Source organism: Cyanistes caeruleus, chromosome 10, assembly GCF_971803275.1.
Source record: "Cyanistes caeruleus chromosome 10, bCyaCae1.hap1.1, whole genome shotgun sequence".
In the NCBI taxonomy this organism is placed as follows: Eukaryota; Metazoa; Chordata; class Aves; order Passeriformes; family Paridae; genus Cyanistes; species Cyanistes caeruleus.
In genome coordinates, this window is record NC_141710.1 from 1,973,239 (window position 1) to 1,995,817 (window position 22,579).

The 22,579-nt window shown below is 43.0% G+C and overlaps 1 long non-coding RNA gene across 1 annotated transcript; it reads right to left on the reverse strand.

Moving 5' to 3' along the window:
• Window positions 1-1,144: 1,144 nt before the first annotated feature.
• Window positions 1,145-13,923, reverse strand: LOC147651182 (uncharacterized). Its single transcript, XR_015274471.1, has 2 exons — window positions 13,772-13,923; window positions 1,145-7,398 (listed from the first exon to the last, which is right to left on the reverse strand). It is a non-coding gene; the product is annotated as an uncharacterized LOC147651182 (long non-coding RNA).
• Between the last annotated feature and the right edge of the window lie 8,656 nt (window positions 13,924-22,579).

Consider the following 22,579-nt stretch of genomic DNA (forward strand, 5'->3'; position numbering starts at 1 on the left):
ATCAGAAGCTTTTAAGTAAGACAAATTTAAAATGAACCCAAGCTGATACCAGCTCTTCAGCAGAGAAGATATCTGCAAGTCTGTGCAGGATCCAGTCCTGAGCAAACAAATGGTGAGGCATGTCTCGTTTTGCTGTTAAGTTTGAATACACATGCAGGATTTGACTTAGGCACATTTTAAGTAAATTGAAATAAACATCTTCAAAGTGTCATGATGGAAACGTATTTTTGGCATCCATAATAAATTGGATTGTATATATCTGAGGACCAGATCCAGTTTCTGAACATCCTCAGCTAAAAGAATGGAACTTGGCAAAAAGTAAACAAAAGCTGGTCCAAAAACAGGCAGAAAGGGCTAGAACTGGGGAAGATACTAAAAGGCAGAGTAAAACACAAAGATGAGTAGACAAAGTGCAGAGGAGGCAAAAAGCACACAGCCAGCCAGCAAGATAGCCAGAGGAAGACAGAAAATCCATCCTGCTCTGGAGATCACCTCTTGACAGTCCTGACAAAAAGCACTGCCCACTAAAAAGCTGATCCAAGCATTATGAAGCAAGAAGGATGAAGGAGAGCCAAATCATCTGGCACAAGTGGGGAAAAATACCCTTTAAAAACAAGAAGTGGACAGAGAGGCTTTCTACAACCTCAATTTTCACAGATATGGCTTTGTTTCTCGAGCACTTTCCAAAACTTTTGCAGTGCTGTGGACATGCCTCTCTTTTTCACCTTGATGCAAGTCAAGAATTGTACAGGCAGCAATGCAATTACGCCCACCAGACTTCCAGCTGGTTCCAAAATGGACCTGAGTTACAACAACCTGGAGTCTGACAGCAAAACCAAAACAGGAAAAAAACCAGATAACCATATCAAATTGCGTTGTATCTTTGATACCATGTAAAAGAATAGTGTGTTCTCCCTTGAATTGAGTGGTGTTTCTACTATTTTCCCTATGCTTCAAGTGCAAAATTCACACAGAGTGAGGGGTGGGGAAGGAAAAGAGATGGGCAAAACCTGACTGGGCTTCAGCTTCCTCGCTCCTACCAACCTCATGGAATGAAAACCTTTGCCCCTTTCCCCTTAGCCAGATTTATGATACTTTTGATTCTCTGGCAGCATCAGCAAATCTGGCACCTTTAGATTAAAAGTCTTCATCAAAGCTGGAGTATCTCAGTACCTCTTCTGGCCAATTCCTTTAATCTCTGCAGTAGATGTTTCCTACAGGATTCATGAAAGCCCCTGCCCCCCCAGCACTGGCTGGCGTTCAGCAGGAGCTGGACATGTGTTTTGCTGAATCAAATCTAATTAAGTTATTCAGAGGATTTACTAGATTACACCTTGCTATCTACAGCTACTTACTTCTTGACTGGCTCTCCCTCCACTGGAAATCCGGCATCTTCTCCTCCCCTCTGCTCCCATTCCCCCAGGAAGATTTTCTGACGTGCACAAACAGCACGTGTCTGGTTGTTTTGATCACCAAAAATATCAGATCAATCCCTTGGAATTGCAGGGACATCTATGTCCAACTGACAAATCCAGCTTGATCTCAGTTGACTTTGTAAGACACCATTTGCCTTCCCAAAGTACTAAGACCTTTTGGGATTTGCGTGCTCAGATTAATTAATCAGGGATAGGGTTCAGTAGATGTACAGAGCTGGGGACCCTTCCCAGGTCTTGAGGGAGCCAGACTGAGGCCCCAAGGACAATCACACTTCTTTCTGCTGAGGAATAGAGGAAGAGGACAAGTGCAGCGGTGTCTTGGCTGTGCCAAGCTGCTTTTTGACCCTTCAGTGGAACAGACCAATTCCCTCTAAATGGAATTTTCTTTTCCCCAGTGTGGCTAGTACTGGGAGTATTAGGAACAGCTAAGTAATTTCAGACAGAGAATCTGGCTAATGCAGGTAATTGCCACTCTGTGCTGTGTTTTGAATTGAACCACACAATTTTACAGCAGCAACTTAAAGGAATGTGTTGCTTAATGACCTCTTGCCAATGACTCCACCCTGCTAGACTGTGCTTGTATTATATATGAGTCAGAGATTTCCCAGTAGAAAGAAGTCTTAAAGGCAAAAAAATAAATAAATGCCATAAACTTATTAGAGAAACTGCTGCTAATTGGGTCTGCCCCAGGAAGTACATTTCATCCTTTCTGGATACTTTCAGTAAAGCTTTTCCCACTCTCCAAAACATATGCAGCAATGAGCAAATAATTGACATGGTACTTGAATCTGATTTATGTTTGATAAGCAGATCTTGCCTTGATAGTATGAAATAGCTCCAAATGGCCCCCAAAACTAGATGAGAAATGAGAAATGTGTCCTTTCAGCATGCCCCTATGGTGATATAAAGAAGATTCCTCCCACTTCCTGCAAAAGTTGCAGAGATGACTTCCTCCTATAATTCAAGAGGTTATATCCTGAATCTAACTGGTCTTGAGAGATTTTTCAGGTAAAAGTCGCCCCTCAATCCCATTTGTCTGTGGCACTGCCCTAAGGAAAACACAAGCAGGAGCACACTCTGTTTCTAGGAATGCCAGCTCAACAGCGTGTTCCTGAGCACTGGTCCAAGGCAAATGCATGTGGGACAAGCATCCCAGACTTCTTGGAGAAGAAAAAGTTACAGCCACGAAGAAAAAAAATGTGTGGAGTCACAACAGGGGCATCTGGCATCCCTAATGGAACTTCTCAGCTGGCACTTTATCCTCAGCTGTTGCTACATTAAACACTACAGACTAAAGCACTTAGATGAATTAATACAATTACCTTGCCTACCTCAAGTGTTTATTTTTCCCCCCTCACATTCAGTTAGCTACAACATAACCTGTTTTTCTAGGGAAACTGACTGTGAGGAAACACTGACAGGGCTGTACTTAAAAGCACCCAACACCTCCAGCTGGGAGCAGAGGCTCCAGGCTATGTCTGTGCTACAGGAAACACCCAGCTGGTGTCAGCCAGAGGAGCAGGTAAGCCTGGCTTATCACCAGGGAGCTGGCAGGACAGCTCTCAGCAAATGTTGGGCAGCTTTCCATACACAGGGGAGAAAATCTGACTTGGAGTTTGGAGATGTGTCCTTCCCATGTCTTTTTCTCTGTGCCATTAGTCAGATAATTACCAGGTGACACACATTTTTAATGTGTGCCAGCTTCACTGCTGATGTAACTGTACACCAGCAGAGTTCCAGCTGGAATAGGTTTGGGCCAGTGTGGTTTGCATTTTAAGGTCTGTGCATTTTGTAACACAAAGACAACGAATGCTTCTGCTCTGGCTGTGTCATCTTAAGGGTGCTCCAGGACCAAACCCTCAGAAGACAGAGTGATGTCAGTGTAGGTGCAGCAGTCCATCCTGGCTGAAGATGAAGTAGCCTTGTAATTAAACATCCTCATGGAATGTTACTGTTTCTTTGCTCAGCGCCGCATAAACACCCAGTGTTGGATTTTTCAAGATGCCAGACAACACAAACCCATCTTCTTAAGATTAAAAATAGAGGTCTTAATCTGATTTAATTTCCCCAACCTGCTAGACACCAGAGAGCATGAATACAAGGAGATGCAGAGACATGGGGTGTTAGAAATGATAGAACTCACCAGGGCACTCAGTTCCTTCCCACTGGGTTTTCAGCTGGTTGGTTGGTTTGTTTTTACAGTGCTGCTTTTGAGAGTAGCCTTCAAAAGAAATTGTTTGTAATAGCTATGTATTTTCACACCACACACAAAATTTTGTGCTAGGAAGGACTTTCCTTCTGTGGCTAAAGGAGCAAAGCTCCGTTCCCTTGCCTCTGTTGTAGCAGATGCCAGGGACATCGCTTTTTAGAGCATTTTAAATAGAAGCTGGTGGACTGGGGGACCCTGGAGCACACTTTGAAGTCTTCCTTGGTGCCTCACAAAAGCTAAGCAGTTAGGTGCAATGACTCACTCACACTGACATTTTTGGGAGAGAATGATGTCTTTTATAATAACGTTGATATTCCTCCATTGATGTCTCAACACTAGCTAATTTAGAAAAGAAACATGTAGTGCAAGGTTGAAAGGTCACAGGCCAGCCAAAGAACTCATGAGATCATGGGACCATGAAAGAAGCTTTGGCTTTTAAAATAAAATACCCTTTTCTGGGTTTTTTGTTTCCCTTTTTTTTAAGGAAAACTTTTCTGAAAGGCCAGGAATTTAATCTGAACTCTTCTTTCACATACTGTACAAATAAAAACTACATTGCAGAACTACTTGGGGGGGTTCAGTAGGGTTTATCTCCAGAGGTCACTTTAATCTGCATTGAGCAGAGAAATGGAGGGAGAAGGAAGGACACTCAGGCACTGTTAGAAAGCTGCCAGACCTCTCTTCAAGCTCTGACATTACCATTGTCAAGCCAATAACCTTCTTTGATTATTCTCCCCACACTCTAGTGGGGACTCTGCAGCCTAGTGAGTGTGAAATTAAATTATGAAATATTGGATTATTTGTGGCTGTTGTGTTCTGCTCTACCCACACTGTTCTCCTTTTTCCAGTCTCCCCTATTTTTCCCCTGTCAGAATTAAATTAAAAGATAAACCAGAAAAAGCTTACAATATAATAAACTTGCATCCATAGTGTTCTGATGGGAGTGGTGTTTGTACCTTCAACAGACTTTAATGCAGATTCAGATTTGAGGCTAAAATCGGGGCCAGATTTTCTTTGAGTCCTTTCAATGACTGCTAGCTCACAAAATATTCCTTTTTTTTTTTCTTCCCAAAGAGAGGACTTTGTAAATTTCTTCCCAATATTAGGTGAATATAAAACTAATTACAGCCTGATTGAGACTCTTTCAGTTTCTAAGTGAAACAAGAGCATCATTTCCTTTATAAAGAAATTTGGAAATGTTAATGTGGGATATCAAAATGAGTTTGCAAAAACAGAGGAGGCCTAATGTGCTGTGTTCCCTCTTCCTTCCAGCGCAGCAGCTAACAAATATTATTTGTTGATGCAACGTATATAGTCCATATATCTTTAGTATGAGAATTTGTTATTAAACCAATTAGGTACAGAGTGCTTTCATAACTATAGCTGCTCAAAATGAAAAAGACAAAGTGGTTTCCTAATGGAACAAGCAGTTGATAACAGAAGAAATGTTTCTTTCATGTTTTCAGATATTAAGAAAATAAAGACTAGCTCCTACAATGAAGTACTATATATTATCCTTGCTGTCCTCCCAAACTTGCATCATAAAATGCTTCATTTCTGTGCTTCCTTGTTTTTATAACATTAACAAGGTCCATAAAGTCTGAGGTAAGCAAATCTAAGTCACCTGTAAAGCTTTCTGAGCAGTGAGAGGAATTTACCCCACTCTCAGAAACAGCACAGATTTGTTTAGCCAGGGAAGGACCTGTACTGGTACCAGCCTATCCAGAGTTCTCTGCTTTGAAGGAGACTGACCCAGTGTCACAGGGGAGAGCTTTTTGAAATCTCTCTGCCTGTCCCTCCTAACTCCAGCCTGGTGGAACAGGAGACTCTCCCCCGACTCTCTTGACCCAAGAAGCTCACGGAGTACTTGCCTGTAATGAGCTCATAACCTGCCTTGCACTGACACCCTGTCCTCATCCACGCTGCAGGCTCCATCATCTGTGTGACTGGCATCAGCCTGAGAGCTCAGCTTCAATTATCAATGCCAGTATCAGAATTTAGAGCTGCTCATTTAACAGCTGCTCCCATGACCTCAAGGCAGACAAAAGCTGACCCATCAATGGCTGCCATCGATTTGATGGGTCGCAAGGCAGAAACACCGTCAGGTTTGTCCTCAGGGCCCTTCTTGGGTATGGGAGCACAGCAGTGTCTGTAAATCCTTGGAAATGATACCACTGTGCTATCTAACCTTCTTATGTAGGCTTGGACAATTTCCTCCCTCCTCCCATCGCTCATTTTCCACAACTCACAAATGTCTGTTTCACACAAACAAGAAAAATGAGCTGGCAAACACCCTGCCCATAACTCAATTTTAAGGCAGAGAAATACAATTTTCCCCAAATCTTTCCTTCCTAATGTTTTGTGAAATGAACTGTTCAAAGCTATCTATTGAAAAGGAGATGAAAATCTTTCCCTTCAAAAAAGGAGCATAATGAATGTACTCTTCACTCTTCAAGAGATGCAGCATAGCCTGCCAGACAAAGTCCTCCTTTTCTCCATTTATGGGGTTTGATTTAGTGTTCCACTCATGTGGATTTGAAAGTTTTGATGACATCCTTTTAACCACTGCTTTTGTGTATGAAAACCAAAATTTGAGATAGCCAAATGCAGAGGTAAAACTGCAAAATGATCTTTGTCAGCAGGGATGAGTGGACTCTCTTTTGTTCAAACTGCCCTTAGCATCGATGGGAACGTCACATCGCTGTTTATCCCAGATATGACTCTTGGCTGGAGAGATGCTGAGGCACAGGGGGCTGGAGGCTCAGTGTGGAAAGCACTGTTGTGTGCTCTTCCCTCCAACCCCCAGGGCCAAAGCCAGCCCTGTGCTCTGACCCCCTCTCCCGAGCACTTTGCAGACTCTCAATTTCCTAATTGTGGGCGTCTGAAACCATTTCGAGTTACAGCTGCACGAAGAACAGCACTGAGAACTCTTGGTGCACTTGGATGCCTCCAGAGCAGCACACAGTTCCCAGGACCGAGCTCCAGGGCTCCTGCATGCCTGGAGGGGATGCTGAGGACAGACTGCTGCCCTCTGTCCTGTCCTGAGTGTCCCAGGAGCCTCCCGCGGATGGCTGCGCTCTCAGGGCAGTCCAGAGAAGTGTGCTTGTGTCACGTAATGCTTAGGAATTCTTTGGGGCAGGAACAGGCACAAAAACCCTCTGAGGTTTCCTGATGTCCCTTCCCAAATTGATGTTTTTCTGTACCACATACAATGATGCCAACAAAGAACACAAGTTACAGCTGTCCAGGAAAGTTCATAAGAACTCTTCACTTATCCATCATGATGAAATCTCTGTGCAAACCCTCCAGTAACACTGTAAAAAAGATCTTTCTCTTCCCCCACAGTCCATGAATTTCCTTGCTTTCCCTGCCTGCTGGTTTTTTCCTGTACTCAGCTGGAGGGATTGCTTTAGGATGCTTTTCTTCCTCTTTGGGTAGATTTGCTTTGCCTTTCTAATGCTCCTCCTGGTCCTGCCAGTCCTGGGAGCACGAGGCTCAGAGGGGGAACTGAACTCACATCTTCCCAAGAGCAATCACAGAACCTGAGGTGGATGAGCTTTCACTTCCCTTGTTTGGAACTCCCTCAGCAGTGACCCACAGCTGTGAGGAGATTTTCTCTGTATGCAGTAATCAAGAAAGTCAGGAACTCGTCTCAGAACTTGCTGTGCAGGACTGCTGGTAGCCACAGCTCTGACTCAATGATTCATCAATTTATTTGATTGACAGGGTTGATAGAAGGTCTTAAGAGCTCTCCTGAGAATCAAAATCAAAAGGAAAGCCATATATGAGGGTGCCCTATATCTTTCTAAAGCTTTTCTTATTTGGGAACTAAGCTCATCTACTTTTAATTTCATATAATGAGAAAGTATGGACTTACCTTGGTAAGAACATGGCAAATATTAATTAAGTACTAGCAAGTAAGAAGAATGTCAGTAGCTACCAGGGAGGATAAGTCTGAGAGATTGGGGTTTAGACTATATGAGGCTGAAAAAATAATAATAACCAGAAAGCACAGGAATTAAAAGAAGTGCTTGTTAATTAGAGAATATTGAAAGCAGTGGGTGGGATAATAAAAAATGTCCATTTTTCACCTGTGACTATGGAGGACAGCTCCTTCCTAGAGTGAAGTCTCTGGTCTATCTGTACATGGTGCTGTTAAGAGTGGGGTACCAACATCATCACTGTTGGTATTAGATCACTTACTGAATGCTATGGAAGCATCAGATGGTGCCTTAATGAACCCTTCTCCCCTAAACCAGGTGGTGGTTTTGGGCTGACCTCATGAAGCTGAAATACACATTTCTAAGGAACACTCTGATGGAGAAAAAGTCAAAATTCTATCATTGTTGCTCCTACACTGGCAGAATTTCAGGGGGACACCTGAGTGACTTGCTGTATCCGTGGCTTCCTTCCTTCCCAGCTGGGCTGAATCTCTGAACATCAGCTGGGGATCTGCATCACATTTCTGGTTTCAGAATGAAACCTGTTTTATTGGGAGGACAGAGACAAATAAACTATAAATAAAACTGCATAAGGGCTTTACAAATCAGTGCTTTAAAAACTTAACTTTTCATCAATCTAGCTGCTGCTCTGCTCTCTGTGATGCCACTCTATCTCAGCAGAGACACAGGCAGCCTGTATTCTTTTAACCTCAGCAGGCTGTCACTGGTCTTTGATATAGCAGCTGTCTCATAGCTACCACTTGATTTCAATTAAACCAGGCTATATTTAGGGTGAAAATAGGGCTATTTTATACTGCCATACCTGCCAACTTTTATTCACTCTCAGCAGTAGTTATTTTATTTGATGTACCTGGTTTTAAGCTGTGCCATCCATAAAATTAAAAAGATACCCAAATACTGTGATGTATTTTACATTCACAACACCAAAAATCTATCATTAAAAGCAGCAGTTCTCCAGAGAAGAACACACTTTAAGGTGATAAATAACAAAATGCTCTCTATGCACAGGCGGGGTTGCTAGCACAGCCTGGCCGTGGTGAGGTGATACAAATGATTCTCTGGTGCCAAGGAGAACTAAACTGAAAAATGTATTTATTTTTCACTGACCACAGGGGTCTGTTGCTAACGTGGTGTGTGTGTGTGTGGAACATCAGTGAAGCACTTTTGTGCAGTGGTCCAACATAAAATGCTTGTTTTAGGGACGGATAATGTGAGTTGGGATTGCAGATTGTGTCTCCTCACAATTTCACCTCAGACAGTCAATCCTTTCCTTCTCCTCTATCAATATCACACGTGCTTTGTCAGCAGAAGTTGGTGAAAACTCCATTAACAGAGACCTCAGCCCTTGTTTCCCTTCCTTATGGTGGGGAACACCACGTTACAGTATTCCAAAATACTGGCATGCTCATGTCAGTGTGATGCACTAAAATCTGCTCCATGCCCAGACACCCTGGGACACTGCCCTGGCACTGGGAGCGCCTCTGACAAAACGTGGGAAGAGCCTGTGTGTTTAGATAATGCAATTACCTGCATGAAAAGATGGGGCACAGTTTTACTGTGATCAAGAAAGAAAATCTTCTTTGAGTCATCTAAAATTTAATAGGCTACGAAGATGGCTAAAGCGAAAGATAACTCTCATGCAAAAGCCTTCTCATAAACAGTCTGTAATTACACTTGCTGCTGCTGTTTGGTTGATGGCACAGGCTTTATTAAGTGCAAGAGCTGTTTTTCTGCAAGGAAGCTTACTGGAGAGTGGATTAAAACAAGCATGATCACATTCTGACATGCATAAAATGCTGATTGTCTCACTTGCCCTATATGCCAAGGGCTTACTCTTGCAAGGTATTTGGAGCTGTCAACGCCAGCTGAACTCAGCGAGGCAGAGAGGTGCTCAGCACATCTTAAAAAACCCTTGGCATGGAGAGCAGGCCTCAGACACACTCCATGTTTGCCAATAAAACATACCACGGGAATGATGGCAATTACAGAGCAGCTATTTGTGTGAGCATTACTGGAACTCCATCCTTCAGAGAAAGGACGAGACCGAAGGGGATGCAGAAATGCTCCAGCTCTGGCTCACAGGTTGGAAACCTGCCTGACCCTGACAGACTAAATAAAGTGAACCTGTGGCTTGTTGCATGCAAAATACAACATGAAAACAAGACTGTTTAAAGGGCCAAATGGAGACACCCTGAGAATGGCAGAATGGTTGGACCTGGGAGTCCTGAATGTGTTGGGCTGTAGCCTTCAGCTGTGACTGTTTGGGTGGATTCATCACCTCCCTCAGCTGGGGCACAAAAGGGACAGGGCACACCAGGCCACGCTCATTGGGACATTATTCAACATTCTGCTTTAACACTCTTATTCCAAGCAAAGCCCTAAACACTGCCTTGTTCGCTGTGCTTTCACCAAGCACAGCTATGAAGACAGAACACTTAATTTTTATTGGGTTTTTTTTAAGTGGCAAGATGGTATCAGAGCACTTCAAAGCATCACAGAATTTATGTGCAACAAAGATACCAAATGCTCATCCAGGCTGCCATTTTTTTGTTTGTTTTTTTAAAAACTAGTAGAAACAAATTATAATTTACAGAAGTTGTGCTTCCCTCTCCTTATTCTTCCACATACTGGAAAAAAACACCAAAACCAAAAAAAAAAACACTACAAGTGTTTTCTTACCTTGGAAGGCAAATAACCCTGACTGGAAAATGAACCTAATGGTTCCACTTTGGCAAAGGGACAAGCAATCAGTAAGAGAAGAATCCTGAAAAGTGTGGGGCAACCTCACACATCCCCAAGGCTGTTAAAAAGTGAGTTTAGTGCTGAGTGCGTGTGTGGAGAGGGAATTCCTCAAAGCAAAGAGGGATCTTCATTACCTGAGAGACACAGGTGTAACAAAAACCTCTGAATGGCAGCGATTCAGATGAGATGAGATGAGATTCTTCCTTTTTTAACCACCAGGGAAGTAGATACAAGAGCAGCCCATTCAGGGATGTGTTAAAATTTCCATTTCTCGAAGTCTTAGAATCCCCAGCAGACATAAAACTAAAAATACATTGGTTCCAACAGCTGCTGGGAGATCAGTGCCAGAATCTTCCAGTGCAGTGGCCAGAGCTGTGTAGGATGGTGGGCTGCAGAATTCCTCCTGCCCCCAAAACGTTCCTCTTCAAACAGTGAGCACACTGAATTACCATGACTGTCTTGTCAGGCACGTGAGATTTTTTGTTCTGAAACCAATGGCTATTGATTTTTGGGTAGCCAGAGGTCTTTTAGCCATTTTTCCCCTTTTATTGTGTGCACCAAACCTCTCCTTTTCCTGGGAGCGATGCCATGGCAGCGGCTGATCCACACAAGACAAGGGTGCAGCAGAGGCTGCCCACGAGCCTTCAGAACAGTTCTAGTGAGGATGACCTTAGCAGGTGCTTAAACTGTGTACTCAAACCCCACTGGCATCCCAAAATTTTGTCCATGTCTCTGCAATCACAGCCCAGTTATTCTGCAAAACCTCTTGACATCCCACAGCTGCTTCTTCAGTACTAACTAGAGCAGAAGACCAAAATCTTGCAATCTGTTTTTCCATTTAATTACCATAATTTCTGCCTCTTCTGGCTTCCTGGTGCCAAAGCTTAGCACCATCTCTTATATTTTACCTTTTTTATGGCAATGTTTACAGATTCTTCACCTTTTGTTCTAATTCAGAACTATTCCTGATGTCTTGGAGCTTGTGCAGTTTTTAACTGCACACCTAAAATACATCTTTAATTCCTTGTTGGATTTTCAGTACTCTTCAGAAATATATCTGTTGGATATTCAGTATTCATGTCTCAGTATTCTTGAGCTCCAAGGCCTTCATGCTTCTCTAACCACTCCTTATCAATTTATTCCACCTCTGATTCCCGTGTGCCAGCTGCCAATTTTTTCCTGTAGTTCCTTATTGTGAAGCTGACAAGGAGCACAGCAGAACTGACAGAGGGAGGCCCAGAAATGCTGCAGGAGCAGCTCAAAATGGACAAGTGACAGTGGAACAAGTGGCAGTGACCAGGTTTTCTCCCTGAGATCTGATTTCACGTTCAATGTTCCCTGTGATGCAATAGGAATAAACAGGTATTTTGGTTTTATCCTTTCTGTGATCTCTGGTGCAGAATATGATGAGTTTAGGCCCATTACTCAGAGGAACCTCAGCTTGGCTGGGGTTATCTGATAGACATTAGGCTTGTACTTATTTCCTAAAGCTAAAGCAACAGATATATGACTGGGGGGGGGAAAGGGAGGACTTCAAGGAAGGCCAGTGAGGATCTGGCTGAATGTGATGGTAGGGAGGAACCAGGCAGAGACAGCAGAGGATCAGTTTTGCTGGCTCGTTGAAGGCTCATTAATGTGTCAGGAAAGATTTGAGGCTGTGGCCCCAAGACCCCAGTGCCAGCCCCACAGGGCTGTTGGGGCCAGGGCTGGGGCAGCTCCCTCTGTGCACAGGAATCTGAGCATGGAGACAGCTCAGGGCCCAGGCTCTTTGTGCTCCACCTGCCCAGGGACACCGGGAAAAATGCAGAGAGGACCTGTTTCAGTCACTGCATATAAAAAGTAGCCACCCACTGTAAGCACTGGCTTTGTTCTTCTCCACTCCAGTCCAACATGTAAAGCTTCCACAGCAGCCTGACCTTAAATCTCAGTTCTGTCCCAAATCCCAAGGGAGAGGGAGCTCTGTGAGAACTCCTGGAGATGGGTCATTAAATTAACATTTTTGTCTCATTAGCTTTTGAAAGCAGCAGTTACAGCACGAGGGACTTGGCCTGGTGATATACCTACACATGCACAGCATGCTTCCACTAAACCCATTAGACCACATCTGCCTAGAGTACATTCTTCTGGCCAGAACCCATAATATTAATCTCTGCTGTGTCCTACATCCAAAATCTAATTTTACACTTACTGTACTGGGAGATGCTGCATGCATAAAGGGATCTGTCATCCTCTCTCCTTTTGCAGATGGAGCCACTGTGGGTGCCACTGCTGTGCAGGAATCACAGGCACTTTGGGATGACATGGGCACCCAGAGGACACCAGAAGCCCACGAGCATCCAAGGATGGATGAGGCTTTGAGTGAGCTGGTCCTGTGGAAGGGTCCCTGCCCCATGGCAGAGGGCTTAGAAGTAAATGATCTTTAAGGTCCCTTCCAACTCACACTGTGATGCTGAGAAACTGCAGAGAAAGTGTGCAGAATACACCGTTCTGGGTGAATCTGGGGAAAAAAGAGACAAAGCTACCTTGCTCTGCTAATGCTGATGTTTCTATACAGTTACAAAATTTGATTAACACATCTAATAGGACAGGCAGTACCTAGCAGCTGTCAGTAATTATTTAGCCTCTGGCTGACTTGCTTATCCTGAAAAGATTAAAGAAGCTGCAAATGTACTTCACAGCAGAGACAAGGAACTAAACAAGATTATTAGCCTTTATGAGAATGAACACCAATAAAATGGCACGGCAGAGACTAATGCTATTTCTTGAACAAGAAATCACTATTCTTTATAAAGTTAATATTTCACAAATGCCAAGATCATGTATCTTGGGAAGAACAGTGGGAAATACGTAGGATCACAGAATCCCTAGCCACAGGAACTATGTGGGATGCAGTCTGTGAGAACGGGGCAGGAGTGCTCACTCTTTGCCCCAAGATGAAGAAATGCCATTCACAGGAGATTTCTGTGCTCAGTTTCTGAGATGATGGCACAGAGAACAGGAATTATTCTCAGGCACCAGTATCCACTGGGTTGTCTAGTGCCCTTCTGTCATTAATCTGATGTTGGCATTTGGGGCTGCCTCATTTTCCTGCTGCTCTGCTTGTCAGGATTCCCCTTAGCACAAGTTTACTACTAAAGCTTGCTGCATGCTGAATCCCAAACTCTCAGGAGTACTTATACCAAAATTTTGGGCCAAGCAGTGAGGAATATTTTATTTCCCCTACAGCCAGGAGAAGTCAGAGCAGAGAAATGGAAATGGATGAAAACCAATCAGCAGGGAATCTAAGGGATTTAATGGATATCTGGCTCTGCCAGGCAGTAGCATGCTAAAGGTTAACCTGGTTTTAAGTGAGACACTACACATTTAAAGCACCTCCCTCTACTTAAAGCTTATTACAGCAATCTACAAAGTCACTGGATTACCTTTTGATTACATCTAGGAGACTGCAAACATCCCAGAGATGGGGTCTTTCCTCTTCTAAGTATTTGCGCAGCGTGCAGGACCAGAAGAATCTTTGTCAGGCACTCAGGGCAGGAATGAAATACAAACAGCAGTTACCAGGAGGCAGCTGCTCAGTGCCACTGTTACCTTAGGCAAGGATAATGTTTTGCATTAACTTAAAAGTGACATTGGAAACAGCTGAATTAACCCAGCATTAGAGGTGTCTATTCCATTCTGTGCTGTGCTTCGAGGAATTTGTGAGCTAAACACATTTCTTTGTCACCTACTCATGAAATTTTGACGTCAGAGTACAAGGGAATTAAATATTAACTGATTCCTCGGAGGCTTAGAGATTATTTCTTTCTAAATAGGCTAAAAACCTCACAGTTAAAAATTACAGCTGGAATCTTAGAACTCAGCAAGTAAGTTCAAGTTACAGTAAAAAACTGGAAGATCAGAGCTGATAACAGAATTGTCTTCCCTGGCTTCTGGTCATCCTCTCTTTCATTGTTTCCCTCTTACTGACACATTCACTGTGCTGAGTGGCTGGTGGCAGTCAGGTGGGTATAACATGTAGCACTTTAGGAAGTGTAATTTAGCATTAATTAGCATCTACTTTAGATAAAGTTAATGGCCAACATAGTTGTCCATTAATTAAATGAAACTTGAAATTAGAGTCTAATTATCAAAGGAAGAGTTTAAAGAGTATCTGAGAGTTTTTCTTGTTTATTTTTTTTCCCTCTAATTCTGATTAAAACCTAAATCAATAACCAGGTATAGCACAACGTTGTGTTTTAGTTTTGCTTTTTGGCTTTATTTATTTTAAATCTTATACATGGAGCAAAGTTAAGTGATTTTCCTTTAAGTTTAAATCTGTCTAGGAAAGATGTGCTAGCTGTGTTTAGCAAAACGGTGCTGTGTTTGTGGAACACTAATTAAGAAGCCCCAACCCAAAACAATTCTCTCCCCTCTGTTTAAAGAGAAGGCTGGTGCATATCGAACTCTGTCATCAGCTATTATTCAAATTGAAATAGGTCAGGTCCCTGAACACCTGGAAATTAGCCTGGAAATTCCCTCAATTAATGAAACCCTGCCTGCCTGAATTTATACTGCCTTACCCATAACACTTGGACAATCATAGCTGTAGCATGTAAAATTAATCTCATTCTGTTACTTTCTGTGGAAGGGCATTTTGATTGCGCTCTGACCCCTGAGGAAAAGGTTAATACTTGTTCATTCTCCTGCACAGTTTGCTCAGCAGACATCCAGCTCCTGCAGTCCAGCTCACTGGGGTTGGCAGGGGACAGAATCCACAGATGCCCCCAGTGAGTGCCTTCAAGGCGAGATGCTTACCCTGGTTTGATCAGACACCAGGGTAAAGCAACACTTCATTTTCTTATACTCTATCTACCAACACAGAAATTTTGGTATTTAATTTACTTAAAAAAAGTACTATTTTGCAAAAGTTCCTTCAGTTACTGGAAACTCTCAGTTGTTCTCTCTCCTTCTTTCCTTTGTCACACGGGATTTGTCCTGGAGCACCTCACTGTGCTGCAGGGTGCCATTGCCCCTGGCATTTACAGGCAATTCCACCCAACCAGATATTTGTCTTCCCTGGAGTTTGCTTTCCACAAAGCTGAACTTTGCTGTGCTGGGTGTGAGGATTTGGGCCACTCTCAATGGTGCTGTTTGTAACCAGCTCTGTCCCTGTCACAGATACGTGCTCTAGAAACTGAGAATGAATTAAGTGCTTGCTCTTCATTACATAAAATATTGCTAGCTTCAACAATAATGTAATTGTCACAGTGATTAAAAACAAAACAGGAACAATGCAAGTAGCTGAAGTTCAGGGGTGGATTAAGTTAAGCTTGTGCATAACACCAACGTCCCTGGTCCTGTTTTTAATTGTGTGATCTTCAACCACACGGAAGAAAATGCTCATTTGCACTTTCTGCCAACGTCCTCATCCCATAGCTAGGGTAAAATAAAGTTATGTAAAAAAAACCCAACAAACTCATACAGGGACAGGGAAGGATTTTGTTGAAATACAGGTCTAGGATCAGAGAAATCCACCTTACCCTCAGCCTGTCCAGGGTGTGCTTTCCCAGCAGGGCAGTGAAGTTGTCAGCTCTGCAGCCTCCCTCACCTCTGCTGAGGCCCTGGCCCCACACTGGCTCTGCCATGGACTTCAGAGGGACTTTGGCCAAGGCTTTCTGTCTGCTGCTCCCTCAGCAGTCAGGTCTCCCACCATGCCCCTTCCTCTGACCCCTTCTGTTCCCAAAGTTTCACACTGCAGATACTGCCTCTGGCCTTGTGCTGGCAGACACCTTCTTCCAGCACAGTCCTGAAATGGAATTTTTACCCTCAGGCCCTAATTCAATCATGTTCTGCCAAAATCTGGTGTTGAAGATAACTGCTGCAGAAAATTATCAAAGTGCTCAGTCTTCAAGGAAGACTCAGTTCTCCTCACAAGAAAGAAACTTGTCCTTTCCTTTCTTTTCTAAATGTTTGAAATCCTTTATTTTATCTAAGTGAACCCAGATTAAAAATTAGTGTATATATAGATGGATATGAATATATACATATATATATAAATACAATGGCCCTAAGGGACCCATCAGACATGAGCTGAGAACAAGCCTTGAATGATTTAAGATGTTTCTGCTGGTCAGGACCCAGCTGAAACAAACTTTACTCACCTGGTATGAAACAAGTTAGTTTTAAGTCACCTTCACTAACCAGAGGTGCCCTTAAATCTCTTTAATGGGATAGTCAGATTAGCAATGAAGTTAAAGGAGCATGACTAATTTACATGCATAATTACATCAACCATATATGCAAACTCCAGCCTGGAGCTCTGCCCTCTCAAAGAGGCAGAAGCAAGAAGAGGATGGTGTAGTCCTGGAGGGTAACAGAGCACAGAGACCAGCACAGAGCTCAGCCTCATGGCCAGAGCCCTTTATTTTGATCACAAAGGCAGATGAAAACCTGGGCTCTGATCTTGCAGGGCTCCCAGGAGAGTCCCTGTGGGGATGGGCTGGATTGCCCCTGCTGCAGGAGTGCTGCTCCCTGCCCCATAACCTGCTGCTGCAGCAGAGCTGATCCCAGGCAGGGCTATTTCTAGACAGCCTGTGCCAGAATAGCAAAAATCCAAGAGTTTAAGAAATGTAGAGCATTCTGCTTAGGAGCTGTCACTCACTTGAGGCTCACCCTGCCCTGTTCAGCTGCTGTTCCCATCTGTACCCTCTGTTTGGTTTTCTATTCCTATTCTGAAACTCAATTGGTAAGCAGAAAATTTCAGTTACCGAATAAACTACTGCCAAAAATCTCTTGAATTCAGAATACATTGAATTCTTCAGAGAATGAAGAACAACTTCCAGCCCAGAGAAGCTCAGGCAGAGACAGACCCTGAGCATCACGGCCTGTTGGGTCACACGCTTGTCCCACAGGAGGTGGGTGCTGCTCCTGTCCAGAAATCAAACTGTGCCATTTTTAGGAACAATCTCTGAGTGACTGATGGGATCAGCTGTCCCAGAGTTTCTGGTACAGAGCACCTGCTCCTACTGTAGCTGGCACTGAGAGACAGGCAGCAGGCACCAATTGAGGGGGCTGGCAGTGTCAACATGACACGAGTTCTCGAGGACACTCTGTGGAGAAACTCTCCTGCAAGGGCAGGATTTCTCAGGGCTGAGACTCTTGCTTCAGACTGTGTTTCCACTTACTTCACTGTGATGCCTGAAATTGGCTTATTAGGAGCATTCAGCTTATCAGTTAAATGGATTTCTGAGTAGCTCTTCATCATCTCCCTTCAATATTGTCAGGTTTTGAGGGAAGATGTTTATAAGCCATTATACAGAGATGTCTTTTATGTGCGATAAAGAGCTCTTTCTCCAAGATCTCTACACTCACACTCCAACATATAATCAGCTTTTACAGCTATATTAAAGTCTTCAGAATAGGTGGTTGGTTTCTACAGTGGGAATCCCTGGTATATCCCTTAATTACACCATTGCTCAATACAAGAGTATAGGAATACATTTAATATAATACATACAACATTTTATCATGAAAACTGCAATTACTTTCAATAGAACAACAGTTTCCAGCCAGAAAAGCTGACCTGCCCGTTCTTCTCCCAGCAAATGCTGAAACCAGCACATGCTGAAACGAGCACTTACACACTGCAATATAGAAGAGAATCTCTCCTCTGACAAATTATAAAATTACATTTAAATTATAAAAACTAATGCTTATACTGTAAACAGCTTTAAATGCCATAGGACCTGTGTGTAAATTAGGGCACCATTAGACTGTGCTCATTTACACCAGGTCTCTAAGTAGCCTACAACCCTGTATAACTCCAGGATTAATTGCTGGTGCTTTGTTAGTGAATGGTCTTTTGTTAGTTGTCTCAGCAGGCGTTCTGCCTTTCTGGGTGGATCTCCTCCCATGAACCTGATACACCAGGAGTCATGGCATATCCTGTGCTCTCCCTGAACGGGAAAACAGAAGTTTTAATTGTCTCTTCTTATTAAATCTCAAAATACGCTTCCTTTGTGCTTGTGGAGAACGGAGGAAGAATGACAGTGGTTTAGTAGCAGCAAGCCTTTCCCTAATCTTTGCAATCAGATCTTTGGGGCTTTGCTACCATCACACAGAGCAATCACTTCACACAAGTGAGAAATCAGCTCAGCTTCAGTTCCTGCTGAAGTTCAGTACAGGAACCAGCTAAGCCTGGCCGTGCCACATCCATCTTTCTGCTCGGTGTCTATTTTGACAACTGCTGTGTTTGTGTCCTTTCGGATAATATTTGTCTAACACTGACATAATCAATCTAATTTGAGAGTCAAATTTAACGTGTCTCAGTCTCTACCTAGGCTCCATATGTCATGTGCATTCTAGTCTGTATTAACACAGCTGAGTGCTGTGAGGCATTTTAACAAATCTCATCTGTAATTTGCTACTTGTTTTAAAAGAACTTTTTGTACAAGTTCTGCAGCCAACTCACTACACGTGTGAAGTCAGCAGAATAACTCATTTCCTACTCTAATAAGACTCCAGTCTCTGGCTGGGATGGTTGGTTGCCAGAAGAAATGGCTTTCTCAAGAATGGAAGCACACAATTGCCTTTCTTAGCTGCTCTATTATTCATTGTCAGTCTAATGACCTTGCCATTTGTTTTCTCAGTGTTGATTCAGAGCTTTCCTTCGTGTTGAAAAGGTCACATTGCCTTCTTCTCCTCCCCTCAGATAATTTTCTTCATATTTTGTAACTACTCATTTTCACTCACATTTCCTCCTTCTCCTCATTTCTCCCCCAAATCTGTGTTTTGGCCAGTTCCTCGACCACCACACTCGGATGCAATTCCAGTGTCTCTGCCAAACCCACTCCAAATTGTCTCAAAGTTCGCCATGTGTTCCCCAAAATGATTAGGTAATTTCTGGAACTCATGTCCATGCAAGGCCCTGCATCTTGGAACACAAATAAATAAATTATCCAAAGCTGCTGTGTGTACATTAATGGCAGCCTGGAAGGTTTGGGTGGTCACCAACACGGTTTGATCAGGAAGATGTGCATCTTCCAGCAGTTGTTTTAACTTGTAAAAGCTCTTATGTACTCCAGATATTTTCCTCTTCTCTACAGCTGTATTACTTAGTCTAATAAAAAGGTTCAGGTCTCCCTGCCAAGCTTTCTCATAATTAGTAACTGTGAGCAAGCTAGCTGCTGTTATCCTTGGCCATCCTGGTGACACTTGGGACATAAAGCCATAAATTAGGTCACTTGTCCTCAGCAGACTCTCCATTTCCTTTCTGTACTTTTACTGCACTTTTACAAAACTGCTCAGTACAGAGAAAGAAGAAAAAGCATCTCAGAGAGCTTTTAAAATTCAGGTTAAAAGCGGGGGCAGGGGGTAAAGGAGTATTTGAGGATTTTATGCATCTGTGATTTCTGGGCACTGATCAGTGAGAGGATTCCCTGATCTGTGTTTATTTTTCCAGGACATCAACTTAATTTCTTTGTTTGAGTCCACTGCATTTGCACCTATTGTTCTTGCTCTTCCTTTGGGGTTAACGTGAAGTGGTGGTTTTTTTCCAGCTTAGAAACATTTCATATTTTTCAAGTATCTGTCTCTAAATGAAAGCAGAAATTAAAGCAGTCAGTTTCCTACAGAAGACAATTTGTTTTCTTCTATAGCTTTTCTGGCTGCTCAAGGATAATACAATCAGGATAGAAGTGCTTATAGTCTTGAAAACCACTGGTAATTTTCCTGTTAATTTTCTGACAGTCTTCTGTTACTGCATTTATCTGAAAAAAACCAAACCAAACCAAAACAACCCATGAAGCTTTCCATTCAATCCTGGCACAAACAGCACAATGCCCTTGGACACTAGTGCATATTGCACCTATAAATATCATGATATGACCTGAGACTACATTTTCTCCTTCAGCACCCTAAAACAGCTCTGAGAACATGGCAAGGCACTGATCTTGTTATTAACTCATTCGTACTGAGCCTTCACTTCTGTCATGCTTCAGACACATTGGGACAGTAAAGGATTGTTTTTTCTACCTAACTCAAAGCATTAGCTCTTTTTATAGCTTTTAATCTTAACTTAAGTAGGATGCCCCTTGTTAAATACACCTTTCTTGGACTTGCTGTCCGTGAGGAGGAAATGAAGCCAAGTTTGTTGAAACAGATTAACTAAATATTACAAATATACACTCATCTCACACACAGAGAAGGCAGCAGCACTTGGTAGTGAGAGACTTAAAGAAAAAGGACATTTCATGAGTAAAGTTTTTTTCCTGAGCCACATGAACTTGTTCTGCCTGCCTTAAGCGTGCTGAACTCACTTACAGACTTCCCATCAGTGCCTGCAACACCTTTAAGGGAATCACATCTCAAAAAATATAAAGTTTTCCTCAGTAAAAGTGACAGAAACCTTTATTTAGCCCCTACCCAAAAGACTAGAGAATATTCCTGAGACCAAGAAATTATACATAAATGAACAGGGTCAAAGTTCTTTAAGACAATGGAGACTGTAGAACTTTATTTTTACTGACACATTCTGTTCTGACACCAGCCTCAATCCTGATACTTACAATGTATCTCTGCAAAAGTCATCCAGGAGTAGAGAGAAATGAAATAAAATTTTAAAATATTCCCACTTCGTAAGGAGTTTGACTCCAGTGCTTCAGTGTATCTCACAAGTACTGAGCACACAAGAGACTTTGGCTTGCTATCATTAAGAATGAATTAGAATAAACTGTGAATCCCAAAGCTCTGGTTAATAGAAGCATAAAGAGAAAATTGGCAGGTAGCAGTGAGGCAGTGGGCTGAACGTCTGCCATCGACAAGGCCTATAAATAGATTTTTTCAAAGACATACACATTTTATTACATACAAACATAATGCATTTTTCCACTTTGGGCTAGTAAGGGATCCTCACTGTTAAGAAACATGGAGAGCAGCACTTCACAAGTTTGTCTCAAGAGCAGATTCAAGCGCTGCATTTTTATTCAACTTCCCACGTGCTTCTCACGCCTGTTGTCTCTGCTGCAGAGCAACACAGAACTGATGTGTGACTCTAACTTCCCCTGGGACACAAGCACTCCCAAACTGTGCTTATAAGCACTTTTAGAAGGAAATCTGACGTGTCTCAGGTAGAATCTGGTGTGAGCAGGGGCAGGTCAGGCAGTGCAATGCTCACCCTCCACCTTGGCAAAGCAGCAGGAGAGGCCTGAAAGGGCCATCAGGGAGTGCCCTGAGCACCCTCCAGAAGAGCAGGACAACTGCAGAACACTTGATTGGGCTTTTCAAAACCACTTGCATTTGTCAGACTTCTTTGCAAGTGAGGTCAACAGCAGTTCTACCACTGCCCCCAGTAAGAGCCAAATCAGAGCAGTGCTAAAGCGCTTCCAAAGGCCTGAGACATCCCCACAAAATGGTAATGCAGATGTTGGGAACTGACAATGGTCAAATAAGAGGTTTTTAGGCTTCAGGCATTAGCTTGAGCTTGTGTGAAACCAAGTCACACAACCTTCTCAGATGGGCCTGGGAAATCATAAGGAGGAGTCCAGACAGTCCTTGGAGAAGGAAAACAACCTTGGCAGGTGTTGTTTGTTCCTTGTTGTTTCCTTGTAAGAAAGAGTCAAAAGGTGCTGTACCCAGCTGTCCAGCGATGGTGATGTGTTGGTTTGGTGACCAATGGGAGTTTTACCTCTTGGACCTTCTTGGACCTGTCTATAAAAGAAGATCTGGAATAATAAAACTTGCTTTCTTGTGCAACCCACAAGAGAGTCTGTGTCGTGCTTTGCTGCTCCTAACACAGATGCAAAGTGAAAACTACTTGTGCAGACACCAACAATGACAGCTGCAGTGAGATGACCTCAGATTTGGGCACCTTGCTCATTGAAACACCAAGGAGATGGATTCAAAATTATGTTGTGCTCTCTGTGAAAGTCCAAAACAAGAACCCGGAGTGGGTCTATGGGATTGCCTCCTTGAAGCAGCCTCAGATCCAGCTGCACGTCATGCCCTTCGCTGGAATTATTCCTGCCAGCCTAAGTGGGGTAGTACAAAAGTCAGATGTTAGTAGAAAAAGAATACAGCTCCTGGTCAATCCTGCTCGCTGTGTAGGATGTCTGATTTTCTGATTTCCACCTCTACAGGGCATCTAAGAACCCAGTCTGATGAAAATTCACTGAAAATACTTTGGGATGGAAGCTGCCTCAGGAGAGGAACTTAGGGAGGTACAGGACACAAATACAGAAGGCAGAGAAAAATGC